This window comes from Lepisosteus platostomus, chromosome 5 (assembly GCF_059453375.1).
Source record: "Lepisosteus platostomus isolate fLepPlt1 chromosome 5, fLepPlt1.hap1, whole genome shotgun sequence".
NCBI lineage: Eukaryota > Metazoa > Chordata > Actinopteri > Semionotiformes > Lepisosteidae > Lepisosteus > Lepisosteus platostomus.
The window spans coordinates 21,779,647-21,806,581 of NC_142615.1; the positions used below are offsets into that span (position 1 = coordinate 21,779,647).

The 26,935-nt window shown below is 42.5% G+C and overlaps 7 non-coding genes across 7 annotated transcripts; 5 read left to right on the forward strand and 2 right to left on the reverse strand.

Moving 5' to 3' along the window:
• Nucleotides 1-4,229: 4,229 nt before the first annotated feature.
• trnal-uag (transfer RNA leucine (anticodon UAG)) lies at nucleotides 4,230-4,311 on the forward strand. The gene has a single exon. It is a non-coding gene; the product is annotated as a tRNA-Leu (tRNA).
• A 2,971-nt stretch (nucleotides 4,312-7,282) lies between these two features.
• trnah-gug (transfer RNA histidin (anticodon GUG)) lies at nucleotides 7,283-7,354 on the forward strand. Its single transcript has one exon. It is a non-coding gene; the product is annotated as a tRNA-His (tRNA).
• A 574-nt stretch (nucleotides 7,355-7,928) lies between these two features.
• Nucleotides 7,929-8,001, reverse strand: trnav-aac (transfer RNA valine (anticodon AAC)). Its single transcript has one exon. It is a non-coding gene; the product is annotated as a tRNA-Val (tRNA).
• Nucleotides 8,002-8,110: 109 nt separating this feature from the next.
• Nucleotides 8,111-8,183, reverse strand: trnaf-gaa (transfer RNA phenylalanine (anticodon GAA)). The gene has a single exon. It is a non-coding gene; the product is annotated as a tRNA-Phe (tRNA).
• A 2,131-nt stretch (nucleotides 8,184-10,314) lies between these two features.
• Nucleotides 10,315-10,386, forward strand: trnah-gug (transfer RNA histidin (anticodon GUG)). Its single transcript has one exon. It is a non-coding gene; the product is annotated as a tRNA-His (tRNA).
• Nucleotides 10,387-25,227: 14,841 nt separating this feature from the next.
• On the forward strand, nucleotides 25,228-25,299 carry trnaa-ugc (transfer RNA alanine (anticodon UGC)). Its single transcript has one exon. It is a non-coding gene; the product is annotated as a tRNA-Ala (tRNA).
• A 1,313-nt stretch (nucleotides 25,300-26,612) lies between these two features.
• On the forward strand, nucleotides 26,613-26,685 carry trnak-uuu (transfer RNA lysine (anticodon UUU)). Its single transcript has one exon. It is a non-coding gene; the product is annotated as a tRNA-Lys (tRNA).
• Nucleotides 26,686-26,935: the final 250 nt, after the last annotated feature.

The following is a 26,935-nucleotide window of genomic DNA, read 5'->3' on the forward strand; positions in this document are numbered from 1 at the left end:
ATTAATGTAGCACAAACACTACTTTCTAATAAAGACAGAAGGAAACTGTTTTGTGTCTCATGGTGATCCTCCTCTCAATACTAATGAAATGTTTAATATGATCCCTCGAGAAAAAAAAAGGAGTCAATTTCCGCCTGGAATGATTGATGCCCCATCAAACATTTTGTAATATCCCTGGAAGTTTATACAGTAGAATTCTGGTTCGTGGCTTAAATTCAAGGTAAACAAGACTAAGGAAACGAGTTGGAAACTTGATGTCGAAGTGGGATTTAAATCACCCGGAACATTTCACTACATTGGGCAGTATGTGCCAGCGAGCCTACCGCCATCCCTTCAATAGATCAGTTGGTCGAGCGGAGGAGTGTAGTGGAATCAGCAGGGAGTCCTTAGGTCGCTGGTTCGATTCCGGTTCGAAAGAAGGTGCGTTTTGTGTACTTTAATCAAAGAGTTAAAAAAGCGAATCTGTTTCATTCAGACATTGATCAAAAGCTCAATAAACGACGAAGTAGAGGTTCCTGTTCCGAATTCAGCCCACGTCTGATTGTCTTGTTTTGGCCAAGATCTGATCTTTGAATTCAGGGACTACTCTGTCTACTTTGTACAGTAATTCAAAAGTAGATACAAATGTCACATTTTTATTGTAGATATAAAGGTGTTCTCTGTTTTCAAAGGATAGGTACTTAATTGGCTTTATGATTTGGTTTTGATTTTTTATCGTTGTATTATTAAGTTTGTGCTTTCTGTTTTTTTTATCGTATTGTGAACTTATTTTTTAAACAAATGCTTACAAAGGCAAACACGGCACACATCTGTTTATACCAGTGGTGAATTGTACATTTTTAATAAGTACAAGCTACTGTGCACTTCTGGGAGTATAACAGGTTCGATATAAAGTGGCAAAAATATAAAAGGGGAAAATACCCCAGACTGCGTGTAAAGCCCTCGTTGTGACTGTTTTAGATTAAAATGGCGTACTGTGCACGAAATGTTGCAGAAACACAATCTGATATTTTGATAATTATTATTTTAATAATTTGATCAAATTGAGGCCCAGGATCCAAATCTTCAGTTCTGATTTTTTTAAGTGATATCTTTCCTTCCTGTCGTGGAAGTCACACGATGTGAGCAATTGTTTTTTTTTTACGTTGCGATCCAAAGAGCCTCAGACTCACTGTAACCAAACCAGGATGGATTCTGCTGGGAGCCGGACTGAGCTCATTCTCACTCCCTGTGCTGAAAACAGAATTAGCTCTTCCCCGAACATCGTCTACAGCTGCTGGATTGTGCTCTGCATCTTACTGCTCCGGCAGTTACTTTGACGAAAGACAAATCACTTGTGCGCTTTTAACCTTCTCGCAGCTACGGGCGAGACTGACGCTCGCGATATGAAGGCACCCGCTGGTATACCTTCTCTAACTTTCAGTCGCGACAGACTTCGCTTTTTTTAAAAAAAAGTAGATATAGCCCTGAAAAAAGCATTAGCTTTATCAGTTTTATATTAATCTATTTTGAATCAAAGTTTGATATTTTGTTTTATTTTTTATTGCATTTTACATAATAATAATAATCATTATTGCTTACACTTATATAGCGCTGTTCTGGATACTCCACTCAATGCGCTTTACAGGTAATGGGGACTCTCCTCCACCACCACCATTCTCCTGAATGATCACAGAGAGTCAGGACCTTGGTTTTACGTCTCAGCCGAAGGACGGCACCTGTTTACAGTTTAGCGTCCCCGTCATTGTACTGGGGTATCAGGACCCGCATGGACCGCAGGGTATGCGCCCAGCGACAGAAACCAGACGTGTGTCGGGCTCGGCTGCGAGCAGGACAATGACGTCACGTGGACAAAGTAGAGGAATTCAAAACGGTTCTATAAAAGACCTGTGTCAGCTGTTGGTTTGCAGTCTGGACTCTAAATCCTCCGATCCGATTTTAAATCTCTCTAATACCTGAGCTGCGGCTTCTTCCGAGTATTTATTCGTATACTTAATATGTGTAAGTGTATAGATGAAACCTTTCATAGAGTAACGCTTACGGCCGACAGGCACTGTGTAAGAGCCGGTGTACCAGAGCAGGTGACGTCACTGCCCTTCCCTGTGATAGCAGGACCACAGCCCGTGGGTTGTGGGGAGATCTCTCTTTAGCTCACCGGGCTGGGTTGCTGCAGAGAGACATGGGAGTCCCGGGTTCGAGCCCCCGACGGTGGGGGGCCGACCTAATGCGGTGACGGCGCCCGCCTGAGCCCTTGTTGCGTTACAATATATTGTTCAGTTTAAATCAAAATGCTTTACTAATACAAGAGAGAAGTATAGTATGAAGGATGTGACAAATGTATGATTTCACGGAACAAAACGGTTTTTATTTGCATTCGAAATGAAGCGGAATTTTAGCGCAACACACAAGCCCTTTGTCTTTTTTAGTGATTTTTAAACAGACGTAGAAAACGCGTTTTTTTAACACTATAATAGCAGGGTCAGTGGCGTAATGAATAACGCGTTAGGCCTCGTGTCAGAAAATTATAGGTTCGACTGCCATCTGGCTTGTTGAGTTTATACCACTTACATTCTTTTATATAAATGAACTGCACCTGAAAGCTATAGAAAACACTTTGGGTAAGTTGTCTGCAGCCTCCTGCGTCGACAATTTACCCAAAACACTGTACTGTCTGGAGATCAGCTCCAGCTCTGAACTCAATTGCAATGAAAAACCATGCGTAACAAAACTGGAGAACAGCTGAACTTGTGCTCAGTTCGGTGATGAGGGTTCAGAACTGTCGTTGTTGTACTTAGCACGAACTGCACAGGCTCTGAATCAGACCATGTCAATTAGTCTGATCAGTGTAGGACACGTTAATGTAGAATTATTAATAGGTTTATTAGTTAGTTAGTTCAGGTTTACCCACCTGAACTAATGTAGAATTATTACTTGGTCTGTCTCTTGTTTGTATATAAATGAATGTCTCTGACAACTTAATGTTAGTTTTACGATGTAGGTCAGGAGTTGACATATGCACGAGTATACGAAATGTCTCACTCCTGGTTCAACTCATGTTCTATAGGAGATTGGCGATTCCTCCTGTTTCTCATACAACCATATCAGAACAGAAGCCCGTGTCACCCAGCTGTGATTCAAGATCGACTCGCATCTTTATCCCTTTTTTGTTCATGATCATTATTTTCTTTAGTTATGATCAATATTTAACTTTTTTTAAATGAAATGACAATAATCAAACATGCAGGCAGATTTTTGAAAAGTATTCGGAATTGACAGGGTGCCCCTTTGGAACAGTCGTCAGAAAATGTGAGAAAATGAAAGTTATGTAAGCTCTCACACAAAGCATTGAAGATTGGAATCTGAGTGTAAAAAAGCTACCTGTCTCCCAATGATAGGCAGGGATACACACCATGACTCGAATAGACTCAGCGAACTTTAACACCTATGATATTACGAGTGCTTTGCACGTGTCGAATTTCAAGAAGGAACTACTACAACAGTTTGGACATAATTCAATACCACCGGCAAAGTCCAATGCCGGCAACTTCTGAGAAAATAATGTTCACTCATGGAATTTGGTCTTTGAATGGCTGGCAGGAAAATTCATTTATACTCCTTTTGCACCCTCAGCTGAAACATGTTAAAATAACAACGCAGATTTGTTGGAGAACCTGACAAGAATTATTGGGTTAGTACTGTATGTATTCTTGTATATTTACTTTCATTTTAATATAAATGTAAACATGCATGCTGTATAAGCTATTGTAATTTTAAAATATGTTAGCTGAGGATGCGAGGGGGGCTATTATACCTTGTGAAACACGCAAGGAACTGTAAAAAAGGCTGATATTTGAATAAAATTGGCGATCACAAGAAAACCACAATTTATGTGGTATTATCATCAATATCCTTCAAAATCGACGTTCAAATGAAGGATTTGAAGAAACTATGAAAAAAGCAATAGTAGTAGGAGAGGATTTTGATTTTTGCTCTTCAAGTCAGTAGATCGACGTAGAGTTGCGCCCCTACAAACAGCACAAAGGATGAAACTCACCTCCTTCGTTATTGCTATGTTTGTGCAGGTGAAAGTAGCATTTGTGCTATTGAAAGCATCTCGGAAGATGAAGGTGCAGCCACTTCCACATGTCATGATATCATTAGATCCGACGACAAGAGCTGAAGCCCCCCCAGTCCAAGCCAGCAATGTGAGGAAGATGGGGCTGGAGGAAGGTAGCGTGGCCGAGCAGTCTAAGGCGTTGGATTTAGGCTCCAGTCTCTCTGAGGGCGTGGGTTCGAATCCCACCGCTGCCAAATGTTAATGTTTTAAGACCTGCAATACGATCAGTAAAAGTGCTTTTTGTTAGGCTGCAGGAGGTGTTAAGAGATAAACTTTCTAAAAGACAGGCTTAACATCAAGGCAGAAAAAATATTTTGTTTTCTCAACAGAAATTCTCTTTGGCACGTTCAGCTTTATGTAGGGAACAACATCTGCCAAGATCACTTTTGAGGCAGTGCACATGATAGTGTACCGGCAAGTACAGTACATTCAATATTGGCTGTGGTGGTGAGCTGCTTTTGTCTGTGAAACTTTTAATTCTTCACGCCGAATCGTTGGCAGGGGTAAAGCTTATTAAATCTTTGAACATAGCGCTCCATCAGAAGTACTTTGTTCGTGATCAAAAGAGATCAGAGGATTAACTTCATGAATTCACATAGCATACCTTACAGGAAAGATTTAAAAGGGGAATTGATTGTGCTTCCTGATGTTGTTCCTGTGGTTTCTTTGGATACAAAGGTGAATGTTCTTTGACGTTCTGCTAGAGTATCCACTGGGTGAGCTTTATCAATTAGCTCGGATAGGTCATCAGTGCTCCGTCTCCGGAAAATAATCAGCACTGTCGATCACGAGTTTACAGATTTCTCCAAATAACAACTATACATTTTAACCCAGCGGTTAGCATTCCTTCAATCCAATAGTTTTACTCTGGGTAAAAAGCAGCGCAATCTACAGAGAGATGATATTCAAATATTTCAACGTTCTTATTGGATTACCTGTATGGAGATATCGCTCAGAATTCCTAATATGATTTTGAGTTCAGTTTTGCTTTACTACTTTCAGAGTCTTTTATTGACCTTGCTGAAGCAGAGAAATGACATAATCACAAATGCGACCTACCTGTGCTGCTGTTTCTGGTTAATAATTATTATTGCGAGGAAAAAAAAACAGCTCCTTGCATTAAGAGCAAGAGCAACCAACGCGCTCTCTTGTTGAGTTGGGTTTTTTCCGTGGTGCTCTTCCTCAGATGCAAAGTTATTTGGCGAGCAAGGACCTCTGAGAAGGAGCCTGAATCCGTCAAGAACTCTGAAATTCTAATATCGCACTACCGTCTTGTGTACAGAGATCTGCTTCTTCCTTTTTGAGTGTTTTGGTGTTTAAGAGCACACTTCCTACCTCGAATGTTAGTTTCAGGAGATGTGTTACCAGATCACAGATCATCTTGAAAAGATTTGGGATGCACTGGCTCAGTTATTTGAAGGAACCTATACCACCAACTCACTTCTGAGAAGCACCTGCACATTTTCGCAATCCTCTCTCTCACCTACAAAGTTATGAAGACACAGACGACCAACAAAAACTAATTTGATTCACTCAATTATTTGTCCATCTCTAAAGCCTGTGTGTATTGACAAGGCAATTCAAAAGCACATATTAAATAAGAACACGATCCTTCTTGTTACCATTCACGTGGTTGGAGCGTTGTTTCGCCCTTTAACATTCTTCTACAATATTTACAAAAGGGCTTTATCACTGGAGTTGTGTGCATCAGTCCATGAACATCAACTGTACTGCTGTTTTTCTATGCGTAATTTAATTGCAAGCAATTAAAAGATTCGGCTGTTAACCGAAAGGTTGGTGGTTCCAGTCCACCCAGGGACGGGGTTCTTTTGCGATATAAACATTGTCTTCAGTCGATTGGATTTCTCAGCGAAACCTTAACCATTTTAATATTTGCAGGAAATGCGAGTGTTTAAAACGTGTCAGGGTCACCGGGAAATGTCCAATAATGCCCAACATTGCAACTCCCCAGAAAACCATATTCACTCAAAAAAAATTATCGTCGAATCTTCATTTACACTCCAGTTGAATCCTCTGCTGAAATATTTTAAAAATACAATGCAGGTTTGTTTGAGAACTTGACAAGCATTCTTACAATAGCACTGTGCAGTTGGATTTTGATATTTTGACATATTTACCTTAATTTTAAACATAAATACTATACAGTCTATTGTAATTTTAAAATATGTTAGCTGAGGATGCAAAGGGGTGAAAGGGAAAGGTCAGAGGGTATAGTAAAAACAAGGTTAGGATTGGTGGAGGTGGTAGGGGTGTTGATGGTTTTTCTCTTGTCATGGAAATATAACTATTAATTTTAAAGGATCACTTACTGACGTCAGACAGCTGCCAATTCTCCAGACGCGTCTCTGGAAGGATAAACAGTTTATCCTCCGAGGTTCGTCCAATTTGCTAAAATTGTCCGGGTCCGGATGGAGTTTCAGCAGCCGTTCGTGCTCAGGTTTGTGATCCCGGACGAGCCCTCAAATTGTCATGGAAATATAACTATCAAGGAAGCCACAAGAGAGAGTTCTCACCTGAGTAAGGTCTTTATTTCAATATTGCAATATTGGGAGCCCTGCAAAGTGCAACCAGAGACTCAATTTGTTACAAGCAGTACAGGGTTTTTATAAGACGTTGCGCTGTAAAAAAGTTCAGCACTTGGTCCCTTCTAAAACTTCCCCTTTCTCTAAGAGAAAACAGATTACATCATAGAGCGAGAGAAGAAAAACTAGATTTGTTATTCAAAGCTTATCAGTTACTTTCAGCTAATTCTAATGACCCAGACAGCATATATTGTTTTGGTACATTGTCTTCTAAACTAACCTAAACAGTGTACTTTGTTGACGAACTGTTTTCTAAAATTCTGCACGCACTGTAGCACAGCAGTTACATCCTTGAAATATATTATCTAAAAGCACCAATATATTTTTTCAAAGCTCTCTACATTTTTAAGAATCAATTTACTTATTAGATTTCCACTTCACCGGCATCATGCAAGCAAACTACATAAATATGAGAAAACACGCAAGAGAGTTGTCACTCAGAGTGTCGAAGGGTCGATGTATACTGGGGCTCAGTTGAAATGCAACGTCAGGACTTTTCCGAATTATGTCACACGAAGAGAGCACAGCCCTTTCCGCCCTGCCGCATGTGTCTCGGTAACTCGCTGTGATCGTATAGTGGTCAGTACTTTGCGTTGTGGCCGCAAAAACCCTGGTTCGAATCCGGGTCACGGCAGAATAGGGGCGTCTGCTTTTACTACTCGCACGAATGAAGGCAAAAAAAAGCCAATCGATGTGAACGAACGGCGCTTTACAGAGGAGTACTGCCTGACTGGATCGTTCATGAACGACAGAGGCCACTCCGACCTCTTCTCAGTTTTCTTCAATGACTTACTAAGGATCTTCTTCACATTCGCCCATGCAGGGGAAGCCAGTTTCACCAAAGCAAACGCAGGAAAGTGCATTTCAAGCAGAGACCAGGAGGGACTTGTTTACACCGAGAGTGGGTGGAGAATGGAACAATGCGCCCAGCCCTGTTGCTGGAGCCGATTCTTGATGAGCTCTTGGGCTCACTAAGAGGCCCCCGCTGGATGCAAATCTTTCTGTTGTTCTTGCAGGTCCTGCGCTGCTTTTGAGCCAACAGAGCTCGTCCTGGTCTGTCGGCACAGCCCAATTGCAAATGATCGGCTCCGCGTACAGAAGGAACGTGCGTTTGGTACAAGAGTGCACGAAGGCACCGGAAATACATTGGGAACAAATGACCGGTCGCTCAAGACCGCTGTGAAGTACAGGAGCGTGCAAAACGAGGCTGTTTCCGCCCGGTCTCGAACCGGGGACCTTTCGCGTGTTAGGCGAACGTGATAGCCGCTACACTACGGAAACCTGCAGGGACCGCTGCTGGTGTCTCGCTTGCGTTTCGGGCTGAGAAAGGGACGCGTCACTTTAGGCAGGTGGCGCTGGAGAGAGGAACAAAGGGCGCGATGAAACAAAATGCCGAAACCCGGGATCGAACCAGGGACCTTTAGATCTTCAGTCTAACGCTCTCCCAACTGAGCTATTTCGGCGGTGCGCAAAGCCCACAGCCACCTGCTCCAGCCTTCCTGTGTTGTGGCATGAGCGCACCAAGAGTAGCGGGAGAGTGTTGCAGGAACGTCACTCAGAAGGAAAGCCACCCAGCTGCGCCCTCTGAGCTCTGTCCAGCGCATCTTCCTCGCATGGACTCCTGCCTGCGACGGGCAGGAAACAATTAGCAAGACCAGAACGACACCCCATGGGTGTCTCATGACCGCACCTTAGGTTGTGACACGTGCAGGTGTGAGGGGTTGCCGGGCTACTTTGGAGCAGAGCTTGGGCGGAGGGGGGGCGGGAAAGCAGACAAAGAGGTGACACCTCAAGGTCTGCACGATCACAGCTCTCCGCCGCCCCAGGCTTCCGCTCGATAAGCTACTGGACACACCCGCCCCTCCTCACACAGACCGTGGAAAAGCCCCCGAGTGGGAGGGCTCTCTCTTCCTCCCAGGAGCTCTTGGACACGACGCCCAGACAGGGCGCGGGGAGCCGCCGTCTGCAAACACGGCTCCAGGCAGGACTCCACTCCGCAGGAGCCGCAGAGCAGAGGAGATGAGGGCAGCTTAGCTCCTGTGCAGAGACCTGAGCTGTTGTTGCTGTGGATGCTGTCTTTTCTGCACTCGGGGTAGGAGTGAATGTTGAGTTGCCCTTAGAAATGAAGCAGAGCACTTCAACGGCACGGGTGTGTGTGTGTGTGTGCGCCCTGGTGATTCTGGGAGACAGATCGAACCTGGGCTAAAAGAGAGGGGGCTTAGCCCTCTTCCATTTGCTAGTTCAAAGTTGTACAACCCATTTGTATCTACTAGGCGGCGCAGTCGTCGTGCACAAAGAACGCTTTGAAAAGCGTCAAAGGCAAGTCATTCCGAGTTGGTCGTTTGTGTTTTCCGTTCAGACGCGAAATGCTGAAATGATCTCTCGGCTCCTCGGTTGTCATTTCTGCTCCGTAAAGGAATCACAGCACGCGTCGGCTTCCAGCATGCTGGGTCGGGACACGATGCCGGGGGTTGGAGAGAGTGATGTCTTCCTCGTTAGTATAGTGGCAAGTATCCCCGCCTGTCACGCGGGAGACTGGGGTTCGATTCCCTGACAGGGAGTAGCTTTTCTTTCACCTCCTTAGAGAAATGTCTGCCTTTCACTTCTCTGTTTTCTTTCACAGCGTCGTGCACCTTTTCATTGCTCTCGCTTTCAGAGCCTCCGCACGGTACACGACTCGACATCAGGAAGCACATTGAAGTGAAAGCAGGAAGCGCTGCGACATGCACTGTGCAGATCCCGCCACACTAAGAAGTGAGTGGGTCTGTTCGATCACAGCGCTAGGGGAATCCCCAATCCCCTTTTGTGCCTGGCGACAAAAGATGTCTGTTTCGGCCCAGTTTCGAACTGGGGACCTTTTGCGCGTGAGGCGAACGTGATAACCACTACACTACGGAAACAGTGGTAAAACGTGCCCAGCGGCCCAGCGCTGAGCTTCGCCAATGCGATTCAGCTGCTTCCAGTGCCTTTATTGGAGTGCGCTGATGGACCGTGCTCTCTCTCCAGAGACCAGCACACCTGTCATGGACGGAGCAGGAAAGGCGGCGCCACATTCTACAGCCCTCTCCACGCAATCGACGAAATCGGGCTACTGAAGTGGAGAAAATCGCCTCTCCAGAAAGTGCAAATATCATCTTGGAGACTATAAATCCTATCGCCGAAGGTCAGCCCTGTCTACCAGAGTAACCCTCCCACAGCGATGATCAGCTCGTCTCACACGCGAGAAGTTTCGGTTGGAAACAAGCGCCCCCTCTTCTCGCACGTTTTGCACGTTCGAGTAGTTTTAATGCGGCTCTTTCGTACACGGTGCTGATCTTTTGGAAAGCAGGAGGCAAAACCGAGTCGAACCGCCTGGGTGAAAACCAGGAACCCTAACCGCTAGACTATATGGCAGCGAACAACCATGCTGTTCCCGGCATCATGCAAGCAAACTACATAAATATGAGAAAACACGCAAGAGAGTTGTCACTCAGAGTGTCGAAGGGTCGATGTATACTGGGGCTCAGTTGAAATGCAACGTCAGGACTTTTCCGAATTATGTCACACGAAGAGAGCACAGCCCTTTCCACCCTGCCGCGTGTGTCTCGGTAACTCGCTGTGATCGTATAGTGGTCAGTACTTTGCGTTGTGGCCGCAACAACCCCGGTTCGAATCCGGGTCACGGCAGAATAGGGGCGTCTGCTTTTACTACTCGCACGAATGAAGGCAAAAAAAAGCCAATCGATGTGAACGAACGGCGCTTTACAGAGGAGTACTGCCTGACTGGATCGTTGATGAACGACAGAGGCCACTCCGACCTCTTCTCGGTTTTCTTCAATGACTTACTAAGGATCTTCTTCACATTCGCCCATGCAGGGGAAGCCAGTTACACCAAAGCAAACGCAGGAAAGTGCATTTCAAGCAGAGACCAGGAGGGACTTGTTTACACCGAGAGTGGGCGGAGAATGGAACAAAGGGTTTGTGTGTCAATTGTTTCGAATTAATTTCGAACGCAAAGAAAAGTAGTTTTCTTCCAAGAAATCACACATTTGTCGCATCCTCCATACTATACTTCTCTCTTGTAGTAGTAAAGCATTTTGATTTAAACTGAACAATATATTAAATGTTTCATCTATACACTTACGATTAACATAGGCAGCCTTGAACGGATTGCGGAAATGAAATATACAGATGGATTCAGAGTGTGCTTTCCAACTTTTGTGTAACATTTTCCTTTGATAGGGCGGAGTTGTTTTTAAAATCTGGATTGAATAAAAAGGAGTGACGTCAGTGTAAAACAGCTTTCCTTCATGGGGAACAACAGTTGTGTTCCATATTTCTAATTATTTTGGTTTCAAGATAGCAATTTAGTATGAAACATAAAAGCCAGCTGGATAAATCTGTTACACGTCATTTACAATGGTCTTTCAACTAATTGCCCGTGCAGGGATCAAACCCCAACTGTTGTTGCGAGTTGCATAAGGCTCTGCAACATGCAGATGAGAAACTAACCTCCGCTTCTTCATTATATACACAGTGAGCTATATTTGCGAGCCTACTGCCCCCTGCGGGCTCTGTATTTGATTGCGGTACAAGACCGGTCGTGGAGGTAAAGTGAGATGGGTGTGTACATTAAAAGGCTCATAGCGTCCCTGGGAAGGCTCAAACCACCACCCTTTTTGTTAACAACCGAGCCACAAAGACTCATGTACAGCTTAACACTCCTCGGTCTCAGTGAAAGTGATACACTCCGTAAAATTTCTGGAGAATCATTTGTCAATTTCCCTACGGGATTAATAAAGTATTATCTATCTCTCTTAAAGGAAAATCGCCAACAGTGGCCGATATCTATTGGAGTTTTTTTCATTCTATACTGCAATTTCTGAAGGGTACAGGCTTGGGGAATTGGACCTTATGGTGAAGGCTGCGGGCTCAGCAGCAGCAGAACCTGATCAGTATCGGTTGACTCCGATATACTTTGACAACTTAACTTCTGGATTTAGAGACATTTACCTTAGTGTCGGTATACTAAGATGTTTTGGTAACGAGGAAGGAGGGACAAAGCAAATTGGCAGAATGTGTGCTATTTTGTTGACTACAAGTCCTCACATGCCAGAGGGTCAATATTAAAAAAAAACGTAACAGTATAATCTCTTGTACTTCACAATTTAATAGTGTCTGTTACATTGTGTCTCACACCTCAGTCTCAGAATTGTGAGACGAGTTTGTAATCAGGAGGGAGGGCAATAGCAATTCAGCAGAAATTGCATTCACCTTTTCCCAATGCATTCTCACATGCCATTTTCTCACATGCCATGCTCAGAGGGTCATATTTTTAAAATGGTACCGTAAAATGTCCTGAAGTTCAGGATTTTGACAGTCTGTTATATTGCGTCTCACACCTTGATGTCAGAAATATGAGATAATTTTAAAATCAGGAGGGAGGGCCCTAGAAATATAGCAAACATTGCATTTACCATTTGACAATGTATTCTCTCGTGCCATGTTCAGAGGGTCGTATTTAAAAAAACGGTACAGTACAATGTCCTGAAGTTCAGGATTTTGATAGTCTTTTCCATTGTCTATCACACATCTGTGTCAGAATTTTTAGACATTTTTATAACCAGGAGGTAGGTTCGATCACCCTCTGCTCATCCTCAGTTAACCATTTAGTCTCATATGCCATGTTCTAAATGTCCCATTTAAAACGGCTATATTAAAATTTCTTGTAAAATGCAAGAGTTTGAGACTTTTTATGATCAGAAGGCAAGGTCGTGGAAAATATGCAGGAAGTGCCAGTGAATTTACGTTTTGCCTTTGTCTTATTTACTCGTGGTATAACATGCCAGTTTGTTTTATTGTGAGTTGTGTTTCTGAAATGTGTTTCTTACAAAAATGCAATTTGGACAGTCTCTACTTACATATTCCCCTTTACTGAGGAAATGTACAATAATACATCCGGATAAGTATTTTTTAAAATGACTGTAGAGAGCCATCTACAGGCGAAAGACGACATAACATCACAGCAGTAGCATTTAAGATGGAACGAAAAACACAAAGCAGCAGCTGGCGAATAAGAAGCCAACTTCAGCCTCGTTAATGCAATAGCATTAGGTGAGGTGGAAAAATATTTCTTGCTCTGAATCTTAACATTTTTATAGGAGGTGTTCTAGGACCTCTTGCCTCAGAAAAAAAACTGCCAGTACATCACTTATTTCTACTCCATCAATAGCAGCAGTGTTATCAGTACTGAGCCCTAAATGTAGGTCCTATCATCATATAAAAAGTCGAAAGTATCGACTGCATTCAACTGATAAAATGTATCTTCTATGAGAGTTATATCTTTATCCAAAATACATCGGAAACAAATTTGCACGTTTTTTGGGGGGGATCCTGAAGACTGAGACTCAAAACTTTTTTTTCCTTCTCTCCAGGAGGAAGGATTATTCAGATGCAAACATTGTCCCAAAATCGATGTACTTTTCAATGATATTCAAATCCTCAAATTCTTCATCTGAATGTCGATATTGAAATATGATATCGTACAAATTGTGGTTTTCTTTTTAAAGCAAATTTTATGCTTTAAATTAAATAAATTGTATTTATTATGAATGTGCCAGAATTTTTTCAGTACTTTAGAGGGTTCTGCCATTTTAGATGTTATGCTGTTCCTGTCTGATTTATCAAATGTGTCATTTAAATCTCCCGTCATTTCTATATCAGCCTGAAGGCCTTGAAGTAAAGATTGCAATTCATCCAAAAAAAGTTTCCCACTGGTGATTCATACAAGGAAATGAATGTACATTTCCCCCCCAAATCAACAAATTTAAAATCAAATACCTCCCTCATCTGCAGGTGGAGAGAATAATGTCAGAATAAATACAGGTTTCAAAGTCAGGAGCATTGATAGTCCTATTTTAAAATGACACTAAAATGCTCACAATATATTAAAAAGCTCTGTAAAATAATAAAAAAATTAAAAAAGGTAAAAAGAAATAATACACAGTTATAAAGCTCAGGAATTATCAATGGGAACTTACAATGGGTTGATATGATTTAAAAAATAAAATATTTGAAAAAATCCACTTACAATATGCTAAAAATGGCAAGAATACTTAAAACAGGTTTTAAAATTTAAAAAAAATAAATAAAACAAGTTAAAAATAAATACTAAATGGGTTTAAAATTCAGGAATGTGATTGGTCAGATGCTTACAATGAGTGTTGCTGGTGTTTCGTGTGATTTACTGAAATGAAAAAATATTCAATTTAAAAAAGGCAAGAGCTCGTATGAAAAAAAAGTTCTTAAGTATCTTTGTTGTAAGAGCTGCACCAGAACTAGTGTATTCATATACATCAGAAAAGTAGCTGAACTTGACTGGTTTCTATTCAGTTATATGCATTGGGGATGAAAAGGAGACTTACATGGATTTTATTAGGTTTTAGGAATCAGAACATTTATTTTTACACATCTATGCCTACGAGGAGAAATAACTTCCTGCTTTCAGCGCTTTTATTGTTTCTGCTTGTAACCTCGAACAGAGAAACCTAGTACTGACTCACAGAAACGCCCTGGAGTTTCTGTGTTTCTGGGATTTAAGAGGGATGTACTGTATGAAGACAGTAAAGGGAGTTTTTTTTTCCCGCTGTAGAGTATGAAGGCGGTTTGATGAGTCTGGAGGGAGGAGACGCGCATTCCGCACGGGGAGCACAGAACAACGAGTTTCACCTGCAGCTCGCCGAGTCCTGTCCTATATAACCGCTGAGCCTGGGACACACTGAGTCTCTAACCAGTGTTCGAGATGTAAAGGGTTAAACCCAGAAGTCGAGAGTGGAGTTTTTGTATAAGTGTAAGATTAAGGGAATAGGGTTTTGGTGGGTTTGGTGCACAGCAGAGGTTTCGGTTTAGGTTTACTTTGCTTTTGACACATTTGTAACGGCCATGGCGGCCTGTAGGGTCGGCATGCACCGTTACTTTTGTTCACTTTTGGTGTATAAGGGTGGTGAGGGTTCGGCTCACTCGGGTGATATTTCACGGTTGGACTTTTCAAGGAAGGTGTTACAGAAAGGATTAAGGCATTAGATGTCAAATGCTTAATCACTTTGCTGAAGGGAATTGGTTTTGACATTAGTTTCAATCGGCAAAGTTACTGGAACAATTTTGGATAAAAATAGAGTAGAAAAAAAGATGTGGGCCTGATTAGAATGTTTGAATGGCAGAAGCTGATGGATCTTTCTAATGTGGTGTGAGCCTGGTCAGTACCTGGATGGGAGACCTCCTGGGAAAAACCAAGGTTGCTGCTGGAAGAGGTGTTAGTGGGGCCAGCAGGGGGCACTCACCCTGTGGTCTGTGTGGGTCCTAATGCCCCAGTATAGTGACGGGGACACTGGACTGTAAACAGGCGCCGTCCTTCGGATGAGATGTAAAACCGAGGTCCTGACTCTCTGTGGTCATTAAAAATCCCAGGGCGTTTCTCGAAAAGAGTAGGGGTGTAACCCCGGTGTCCTGGCCAAATTTCCAATTGGCCCTCACCAATCATGGCCTCCTAATAACCCCCCCCTATGAATTGGCTACATTCCTCTGCTTTCCTCCCCACTGATAGCTGATGTGTGGTGAGCGTTCTGGCGCACTATGGCTGCCGTCGCATCATCCAGGTGGATGCTGCACATTGGTGGTAGTGGAGGGGAGTCCCCATTACCTGTAAAGCGCTTTGAGTGGAGTGTCCAGAAAAGCACTGTATAAGTGTAAGCAATTATTATTAATTAATAGGACTGTGATTGTTCGCATGTTTAATGAGATGGTGATGAAGGAAGATGTTGTGACATGGTTGTCTAAGTATTGTTTAGTGAAAGGTGAGCTTCAGAAAGTCTTGGATGATGATGGCATCTGGAACTGTGCATGGAGAGTACCTGTTTCATTGCATGAAGACAAAAAATGGTTATGGTGGATTTAAACACATTCCTTCTTTGATTGGATTAGGTGAAAATAGAGGCCTTGTGTTCTACCAAGGGCAGCCAAAACCGTGCAGGAGATGTGGGGAGCTGGGTCACTTTGTGGATGCCTGTACAAAGGTGGTGTGTGGTAAGTGCAAGGAAATTGGACATGCATATACTGAATGTACAAGCGCGAGGAAATGTAATCTCTGTGAGTGTGAAGGTCATGTGTTTAAAGACTGTCCAAATTCCTTTGCAAATAGAACAAAACTGGGAAGACCATTGCTCTTCCAATAGCCTGCCACCTGTGGAGACTGAAAGTGCTCAAATGAAATGTACAGAACAGAGGGTGCACTCTAAAAGAGACATTGGATTTAGAAAATGATTGAACTCCGAGTAGAAGAGTGAGGGAAGATCATTTTCCGAGTCCTCAGGTAGGTTCTCCCATGGGTTTAGATGTCTCCAATATATGTGATCTTACTGACCAAGCTTTAGAACCAAAGACTCAAGGAGGGCAGGTGGTGAAATATCCTATGGATTGTGGGGGTGGTGGAGGAGGAGACAATTAAAGCAAAAGGGGGGGGGGGGGAGGCCTGTTGGGTAGGTGTCACCTACTGAATGATTGTAGCCAGAGCTTTTAGTCTCCCCTGGTCCTACTTTAAGTATGGCTCTTAATATTGTGTCAATAAATGTGAGAAGCATTCGCTCCAAGTTAAGGGCAAGGACTATACTATCATTTGTGAGGAAGGTAAATGCTGATATTGTGTTGTTACAGGAGTGTGGGTTACCCTTTAAAACTGCTATAAGGATATGGAAGAACTGGGGACATTGGGCCCATCAATCTGGAGTGGGTCCAAAGAAAATAAATCTGACGGTATAGCTGTTCTAATTAAAAATAAGATGGTAGAGGTACGTCAGCACCCTGTAATGAAACCAGGGAGAGCACTGGTGGTGTATCTGGGTTTCATGAATGTCTAATTTAAACTCTTAAATATATATTGTCTGAGTTGCTCACATGACAGATATGTCCTAATTCAGGAACTGAGTATATTTATTGGGATGGGAACCAGTGGTTTTAGCTGGGGATTTTAATTCTCTTTTAGAAAGAGAAGGCAGAATGAGGGGCGAGAGACGGGTCCAATTTGATAAATCATCAATATTATTGCAAACATTATGTAAAGATTTTAAACTGAAAGATGGCTTCAAACTTCATAGTCAGGGGAGGGCAGGTTTCACATGGCACTAGTCTAATGGGACCCAAGCCTCACGCATTTTGTTTTGATACTTGCAAGACCACAGGCCTAACCCCTGTTTTTTTTTCTCTGACCACTGTCTGCTGTCATGTACAATTTTTATTCCAACGGCTGTTACTGTGGGGAAGGGTGTGTGGAAGCTCGATATTTTGCTTCTGGAAGGTGAGGAAGTGACACACAGGTTCAGGGAAAGATATAAGGAATGGCAGTCTTTGTATGACCTGTTTGGCACAAGAGCACAGTGGCCGACCCTGCGCTCTGACCCCCAGCTTCTCTCCCTGTCTGTGTGTCTCATGGAGTTAGAAAGACTACAAGCTGTGCAAACTTCCAAATCTGTAACATAATTTCAAGGGTGTATGATAGATCATTCACAAGATCAAATGGCTGTTTATTATTGTAAGAAGTGTAGTTCACTACTGTTCTTTTGACTCTTGAGCTTGCATTATACAGCCGTTGAGTGCATTTTGAACCTAAGAGATATCCAACTGATTCAACCTGTCTGATGAATGTTAAATGGGTTGTGACTTTTGGCAAAGTTTTTTGCAACATTATTTGTTTCATGAATACCATTCATCTCTATAACAACTTTCCTGTACCCTGAACATATGTTTTAAATTGCTTGATCCCATTTGGTGCAACCTTTCCGTTGTACTCGTAATGTGTTGTTTGCATTAGGAGTGTGTTAAATAAGCAGAAAAGAAGCCCGTTTCTTCTACTGCTTCTGATCTTATACAGTGGTCAGAATCTCTCATCCAAAAGCTGATGAGTGGGAGGGGGGGAAATTAGTGCGTAAAAAAACATTAAAGAGCATAAGGGTTTTCATCACATGGACTTGTTTGACTGTTTAGGATTAATGTTTCGGTGCCAGATCAATTAAAGGACAACAACCAGAAACACTGGTTCTCAGAATGAACGCATTCTCCTTCAATAATCTTTTTTACCAACAGGTGAGTGGAGTTGCCATGGGCACCAGAATGGTTGTTGGCTGGGTAGAAGAACGCTTCTTCGCTTTCTACACTGGCTATGTCCCTGACCTCTACAAGCGATATATTGATGACTGCGTCAGTGCTGCCACATGCTCCAACGATCAGCTTAAGTGCTTCCTGCACCATTTCACCAACTTCCACCTGTCCCTCAAATATATGGTTAACATATCTTCCACTACTCTTCCGTTTCTGGACATCAACTTCTCCATCAACTACCCCAGACTCTCCACTTCTGTTTATTACAAACCCACGGATTCACACAGCTATCTCTTGTTTTCACCCCAAACATACTAAAAATTCTCTCCCTTTTTCACAGTTCCTTCGGCTACAACAAATATGCAGCAACAACATCGACTTCCAGAATCAAACCCTCAAAATCTACTCCTTTTTCATCAACAGAGGATACCCCAGCAGTGTTATTGACAGGGCCTTTGCCCGAGCCAAAAACACCCCTCGGACCATCAACCCAATCAGGAACTCCCACCATAACAACCGCATTCCTTTGGTGCTTCCCTAACACACTTCCTATCCCCAGGACTGTTAACGACAACTTTTCCATCCTACAGGATGATTCCTCCATTGGGGCCCTCTTTTCTGACCGCCCCATCATCTCATATCGCCAATCACCTAATCTGCGCAACCTTCGTTTTCTCAGCTCCCTTGACCGCTCTCAGCAACCATCCACACCAGGTACTTTCCCCTGCAACAGAGCTCGCTGTATCGCCTGCAAGTACACATCCAACACCACACTCATTCAAGGCCCCTCAGGACAATTCTGGATCACCCAGATGGCATCTTGTACCTCCAGCAACCTTATTTACTGTATCTCTTGCAGTAAATGCCCAGTTTCTCTCTATATTGGAGAAACAGGAAGGAGACTTGGAGACCGCTTCAGAGAACATGTCAGGGCTGTGAAGATTGAAGATCTCTCCAAAAACCATTGTTTCTCATTTCACCTCTGATGGCCATGACCACTCTAATCTCTCCTTCTGTGTTCTCAAAGATGGTTTTCTGAACTCATACATTAGAAAGACTACCGAAACCAAACTTATCCTGCAGCTAGGATCACACCTTCCCCCTTCTCTAAACAACAGACTACTATTCTACTAAATTTTCTCCATTCATTGGAAGTTGTATTTCACACCTCTCAACACCTATTCTGACTTCACACCTCTTGATTGCCCTCTCTTTCTGTCCCCTGCTCCCATCTCTCACTCCTCCTCCCTCCCAGCCTTTGTTCTCCCACTACATTACCTTTGCCTACTGCCTTCTCTCTCTCACACCTGAAGAAGGCTCCACAGCCGAAACATTGTTTTCTCTCTTCTTTTTTTTTCAGCCTGGAATAAACCTATTACTTGTTCCTAAACAACCAGAAACAATATCTTCGGACTTTCCAGAGCTGTAAGTAGTCATTCCAAGTTTATTAACTTGTCTCTGTGCTTGTATGTACTCTTCAATAGCCACCGATGTTATTTACAGCAACTATTTTTAAAAATAAATTAGCATTTTTTTGGACTTCCTTTAAAGAATTGGCACATTTGGCAGAGCGGTGGCTCTGTGGCTAAGGATCTGCACCTGTGGCTGGAAGGTTGCTGGTTTACATCCCACAGTCGGCAGAGGAATCCTACTGTCACGGACGTCCAAAGGGACTCACCGTGGGGAGCAGGAGAGCGGAAAAAGACCCATATGCGTAGTGGCAAGACGGGAAAAAGGCCCGGGCTCATTAGTGCAAAGAGTTCAGGAATGCCGTATAGAAACCTATGCCCTCAGGGAGCGGACGTGGGGCGCCCTGGTGCTAGGCGGGTCTCAGGACATCCGAACGTCAATGCTGAGTGAGGACAGAGTGCAAGACCCAGAATATATAGCCCAAGGGAAAGAGAAAGACCAGAAGGACAGCAGACCGGAAACTAGGGACGGGACAGGGCTGACACCTACTCCATTGGGCTCCTGAACAAGGCCCTTAACCCCAACTGCTCCAGGGGTGCCGTATAAATGGCTGACCCTGTGCTCTGACCCCCAGCTTCTCTCCCTGTATGTGTGTCTCAAGGAGAGCAAGCTGGGGTATGCAAAATAGGAATTCCTAATGCAAGAAATTGTATATGGTCAATACAGTGATCATATCTTATTGGCACATGGTAATCTCCAAGGAACAAGTAATAGGTTTATTCCATGCTGAAAAGAGAAGAAGAAAACATAATGTTTTGACCATGGAGCTTTCTTCAGTTATGATTTGATTTTTTACAATCATACCCACACAAACTTTGCAATTTTTAAAAATCTTGCAAACACAACCCAGATATGTTGACTTTAAAAAAAACAAAAACAATTTGGGGGGTATTTTTTTTTAAGAAACACATACTTCCTTTCTAGTTTTTTATATGGCTGTGACTGTCAGAAATCCTCAGTGAAAAGGTATGCAGATCCTGTGCTGATGTAAGAAGTTATTGAGACAGGCGAACAATCCAGAACGTCAGGCGAGGTCCAAGGTCGAGAGGCAAAAGAGAGTCCATAACCAGTAAGCGAGATTCAGAGTAAACGCGAGGTAGAGCTCTCAAAGAGAAGACTCAATACCGAGTAGCGGGTTTGAATGGTTAAAACAGTGCTGCTTGCCGCACGGTAGAGAATGTCCTGGTGGATTAACACATGTTGATCTCCACCAGTTGGCTGGTGGTCTTGACATTGACAGAATGCTGTTTTGTGATTGATGCTATATCAAAATATAGGGTCCCTCAAAAATTTAACACAGAAATAAAAACATTGAATGGACTTGTACATCTGTTGCACTCCTACACTATTAACATCCATTGGGAGTTGAATTTCAATTATGTTTCCACTTCATTCAGATGTGTTCCCTATTTTTCAGATTGTTGGCAATGCCACATGTTAAAGGAGGACAGAGGAGTAGGATGCCAGACCTGTGGTCAAAGAATTTCTGAAGTTTTCTAAGATAGAAAAAAAAAATAGGTGGCATGACAATATGTGGTCAACACTGTCAAACAGAGTCATTGGAGAGGATTACTCCAGCAACAGGAAATGGTTATCAGTGATTTGGCATGAAGATAGAAAAAAAGTAAGAATCCAAGTGCTTAGGGCGCAGAAGGAGGTGAGTATTGGTAAGGATTCAAAACCAGATGACAGTACACAATCTATAGTCCATATTTCAAGTCAAAGTGAGGGACATAGTTTGGAAGGCAACACAGAGCTCAGAAGTTCATCAGAAGATACAGAAGATGCATGGGCTGCACACGGCAGCACAGACAGTGGTGACATGTTTGAAGGAGAAAAAATCTGTGTAGAATCAGAAAAAAAGCCTGAGGAGCACAGTGAATATTCTCAGGGGGCAAGCGTGCCTGGGACGTCACCTCAGGATAAAAGGGGATTAAGAAAGATTGTCTGTGCCTAACACTTTCCAAGTATGTCTGAAGGCTGAACGATGGAGAAAAATACCAACTCTAAAAGGTACATCTAAACTAAGATGACCATGGACCCATATGTTATATAGCGAGTTCAGGAAGATAAATCCTTGCTGCCCAATAGCCTTAAAATACCAATACATCAGGAAAGAGAACAGCAGAAAAAAAACTTTCTTATAATTAAAGCAGTCTGTACTTTCAGTTCCTACCTTCAGTACCTTCAGTTCAGTACTTTCAGTTCCTGTAATGTAAAATACACAATGACAACAAGACAAACCAATGGGCAATGATGACATCACAATTGATGTTGTACTAGTAGGGCAAATACAACACAGTGAAAGGGAAACACAATTTCGACAGGCACGTCAGCCTTATCGTTGAAAGATTGCCCGTGCCCTCACAAAAGGAATCAGCAATGTGTACTACAGGCAGCCGAGCAGAACTCCGCTTGCTGAAATTGCAGCAGCCAATTTATTTAGGGCTCACAAGCAAGTATTAAACTTGCTTGGCAAGTTCGGCATTTAATTTATTCTGCGGAAACATCGTATCGGAATGAACTGCCCGAGATAAAAAAGTAATTGCGGCTTCAGATCGTTTTTACAGAGCATTGCGTTGTTCTGTTCATGCTGACTACACGCTTTAGATTTGTCATTTACTGCAAGCGTTGCTTTTCCAGGTTTTTCTGAAATTCCTCGCATTTGAGCCAGCACTAAAATATTTCATTCCCGTCGCTGAATACATCGTGGAAACGGTATTTGCAACGGAATGCTGTCACACATGAAACCTCTTTGTTATTCGGTTCTGAAGTTTGAAAATGAAAATAAAACGGGGGTCACTTCATAGGCTTGAAAGAAGTCCAAGCAGCATAGAAACCCGCGAATTCTCACAAATTGCATTGTGCTGCACCTTTCTTCTGCTGCTGTTATAAATAAGCCTTAAACATTTGAATGCATACCTTACTGCTGCTAATCACATTCACGTGTTTACGAAGCTTTTTTCTGTCCGTTATGTTTTTGCTAAGCAGTTTCTCCGTTTCCCTCGTACTGTGATTGTCATGAGCACAACAAGACTGAAACAGTGTAAAGGCAGGTAAAAAAGACAGGGTAAAACGCCTGACTGTCGGGAGTGGGATTTGAACCCGTGCCTCTATTTGGAGAGTGAAACACAAAGCTTAAAAGACACGAAGCTGTGAATTTGCTGTTTTAAACCGCTCGACTATCCTGAAAAAATGGATGCTGATTGCACCAGTCGCATCCGATTTTCCGTAACTTTGGGATGATAGATACGACTGGACTAACACAATTTGTGGCGTTTAGCATGACATGGAAAACGGTACCGGAGCATTCGGGTCCGGACTACCAGACTCAGAAACAGTTTTTATCCCCGCACTATCAAACTATTAAACTCCCAGCCTCTCTCACTCTCTCCTCACCTCTCACCTATGACCTGAACCTCACAGTGCCTTCTTTCTTACCAAAAACCCAAACACACATTGAAAATCTACCTCTCCCATACATGTCAAAAGCTCACTCCCCATCATTTCTATCCCTTTACTTCATTCTTTTGATGCATGTTTTTGCACATAACCTGTTACCTTTTTGTTGTTTTGCACACTGCCTGTTGTTGTTTTTTGCACATCAGCTGTTGTCTCTGCCTTTCTTTTGTTATACAATTGTATTGTTGTTGTGTTTTTTTATTTGTACTACTTATGTCCGAGAGCTAGCTAAATAGCATTTCGTTATACCATATACCTGCGTATGAGTATAATGACAATAAACTTGAACTTGAACTTTAAACTTGAACTTGAACTTGACATAGTCTTGCAGGCAGTATATTATTTTATCGTTTACTCGTTTAAAGAAACATGGTCTTCTCGTTCCTAAGTCAGATTTTTAGTGCTTTCGAACGTTACTTCCAACCTGGACTGACAGCTCACCCGATCTGTTTGTGATCAGACCATGGAGTCGGGGGCTGTACCAAGCGCACATTCCTTCCCAATGCTGAGGCGATCATTCGGAAGATGGGTGTGAAGAGAGACAAGCTTTGTTGACTAAAAATCGAGGCAGGATATGCACTAATCACTGGCAACAGTTATGTTTTCTTACTATTGAGACTCCCACATTGCTAGTTTTTTTGAAGACTTTGAAACAGGCAAAGGTGGGGTTTGAAACCACAGCCTTCGGTTTACGAGACCGACACCTTACCACTTGGCCATGGCACCTTCAAGCAAATATAGGAATAATGTTGTTCAAATTATTTTTTTTCTGAATCTGGTTTACATCGCCTGGAGGTAGCAACAACAATAAAAGGGATACTTAACAAGGAGATACGCTGTAGCAGTGTGACTCCAACAGATGCTCCTGAAGAGGCTCAAGGTTTAAGCCAGCTCCTTAAAGCGCTCGGCCGTGTTACTTTCAACAGCGGCTCTTCAGCTCTTGTTTGACCTAGTGGTTTTATAACGTGTGGAAACGACCGCAACTTCGTTTTCTGAGATGCTTTCTCTCACGTGGTGAAATCTCGACCTCTTTGGCATCTCTGGCTTTTGTTCTTCTGTAGAGCAGGCTTTTACACCTCTGCTTATAGTGCCCTTGAAGTCATTTTATTTTTACAGGAAGACGCATTCCCTAACGATCTCTCCTGTTTTAGAAATGTTTCATAAGGTGTGTTTGATTCAACGGACAAACAGTATACTAATTGTACAATGCAGATCTATGCGGCATTCGTACTGTCTTTGACTGGGATTCTGAAATGCTTCTTCAGGTATTCAGATTTTCTTGAACCTATAATAAAAACACAGACCTGAAACTCCCTAGCTTCCAATCTCTGATGTTGCTGTCCTTAAACTCGGACGTGATGTTCTGCAGACGTGCAGTGTGCCTTTACTCTCGTTGTTTTCAAAACGACCTCCGTTGTCGGGCACAGTTAAAGTGGAACTGGCCTGACTGCACAGGAAAGTACGGAATGATAAAATGTTTCTACGGCTCAAAATGTCCCCTTAGACCCTCGTCATGTCTCTGTGAGGAAAAGGCAGGTAGAGAGGTTTAACAGATGCCCATGATGTTTCACACGGGTGTTACCTGTTGTAGTGTTTCAATAGATGTGTTAGCGGACCACAGATTATCTTGAAAAGATTTGGGTTTGCACTGGCTGGGATTCAAACCTGACTCAATTATTTGGAAGGTGCCTGTACCACCAACGCACTTCCGAGAAGCACCTGCAAATTATCACACTCCTCTCTCTCACCTACAAAGTTATGGAGACACAGACGTCCAATGAAAGCTCAAGGCTCCACTCAAGGCTTTATTCACTCAAGGCTCCACTCTTTTGTTGTGATGTCATTTTAATTAATATTAGCTTTGATAAGGTGTCATTTTTGCCTCTTAAAGGTAAAGTCTGCTCCTTTCTTCCTGGTATAGAAAGAACGTGTTCCATCCTTGTTTAAAAACACCACTAAAAGTAAATTATTCAGCTCTACCGCCTGTGTGCATTGACAAGACACCTCAAAAGGACATATTAAATAAGAACACGATCCTTCCTGTTACCATTCCTGTGGTTGGGGCGTCATTTTACCCTTTTACATTAAATCATCAGTAGTGCTGTTTTTCTATGCATAGTTTAATCAAGAGCACTTAAAAGATGCAAAAAGCTTACAAATAAAATAGAATTGAAAGACAGTCGAGTAAGGAGGTAGAAAAAAAGCACTCCCCCGTCTGGGAATCAACCACCGTCGCCCATGTAACTGGATGCAAAAATAACAGATTAATTTGTGCACAGTCTCTTGAAGCTTCGATGCCATTATTTTTCCTTCCTAATTTTTTCATTACTATTAATTTACTCTGTAGTAGAAGAAACGCGAAAGTGGGAAACTGCAGGCATTCTTCATGAGTGGTGTGATCAGTGAGCATTTGCACATCTCTAAGTCTGTTCCGTAAACTTTTTCATAGGGGATGTAGCTCAGTGGTAAAGCGCATGCTTTGCATGTATGAGGTCCCGGGTTCAATCCCTGGCATCTCCAGGTGCTTTATATTACAGTACTCACATCGCAATCTTCTGGTGAGTGAGAACTCTTTGCTTGTGTTCAGAGAGAGCCAGGTTTACACAATTAAATGCAGGCACACTCGACGTGCTGCTGAGTTGCGCTGCTGTTTTAAATGTACCTCTTTTAGTTCTGTTAAATCCTAAATTATTTGAACTAATAATTTAGTTCAAATTCAGGAAATCCTGAGATTGCTTTACACTTGTCATGGCTATTGCAGAAAACACCTGTTGAATCTCACCCGGGATTTCCTGAGAGATCATTCAGCGAGCGAATCCTCCTTCTGAACTCCGCATTAAACTGAAAGCTTCACGAACTCCTCACTGCGTGTCCTGTACTGTTACAAGTGCTGTCGTGTAGATGTGAAGCACAGCCATAAACACACTTTGAACTTTTTCCGTTTGTTAAGGAAAATGCAAAAGAGCATGACAAGTATTGAACGTATAAAATATCCATGGCACAACTGGAGAAAGTGCTGAAGGACTACACATCGACTTTTGATGATTACAAGAGATTCAAGAAACACAACCGTCCGCACCTGGGTTTGGATCCTGAACGCTAGAGTTAAAAGAACATAAGCGACAGATATGACCTATAAACTCTCTGAATTGTCTTATAGTTTATGAAATAAAACAATTTCTTAATAAATTCTAACTGTTGATAGACGATGTATTGAATTTTAACAAAATCACAAATACAAACCTTTTCGGTTAAACTGTTATTCACTTACTCTAACGTAAATAAACGTTAGTGTCTTCCGGTGTGTGAGCCAATTTCTCAAAAAAATATTTGTTAGTCTGTCGGGAGGCTGTGCAAGGTGTTAAGAAATAGAATTTCGAAAAGACAAGCTCCCTAAGCTGAACATCAAGGCTGTTTTATCTACAGAAATGCTCTTTAAATTTCAGCACTGTTGCAACTCCCTTTATAAAGGGTGTGCACACGTATACAACCAAGGCATTGAAATATTTTTTTTAATTATTGTTCCAAAAAACGTTCCATTTATTTTCTTTTTAATGTTGTTGATTAAAAGATTTTATTAAATGAGAAAAAAATCTGTGAAAAAAGGTCAAAATGCTATTGAAAAAAATCAGTAATGTGAGGAAAGATGGATTGTGGGAGCCCCATAACTACCCATGTCATGCTGTATTTCTCACTCATTCTACTGGGAGTGGTGCCGTCGCTTCTGGATAAAGTCTGTCAGTGGTCATTCCAGACGGGTCAGGTATGACTGCTCTTCGGAACAAGAGACACGTGACTTGCGAGGATCCCGACAGTGTTGACCTTCCTTCAGAGCCCGGATAGCTCAGTCGGTAGAGCATCAGACTTTTAATCTGAGGGCCCAGGGTTCAAGTCCCTGTTCGGGCGGTTGTGCTGCTCTTATTGTGTCTATTGTGAATGTCATTCTAAATAGTCTTTTATCTTTCACTCTTCTAGCTGTACTGTGGTTATTTTAAATGTCCATTACTTGTATTTACAGTAGTGTATTTAGTGTTTCATTTCACAAACCGAAAATGTTCAAGTAGATCTTGTCACTCTACTCCACGTAATCATCTAAATTAAATCACAGTAGAGTACAGAACACGCAGTGAGGAGCTCACACAGTGAGTACTCTTGA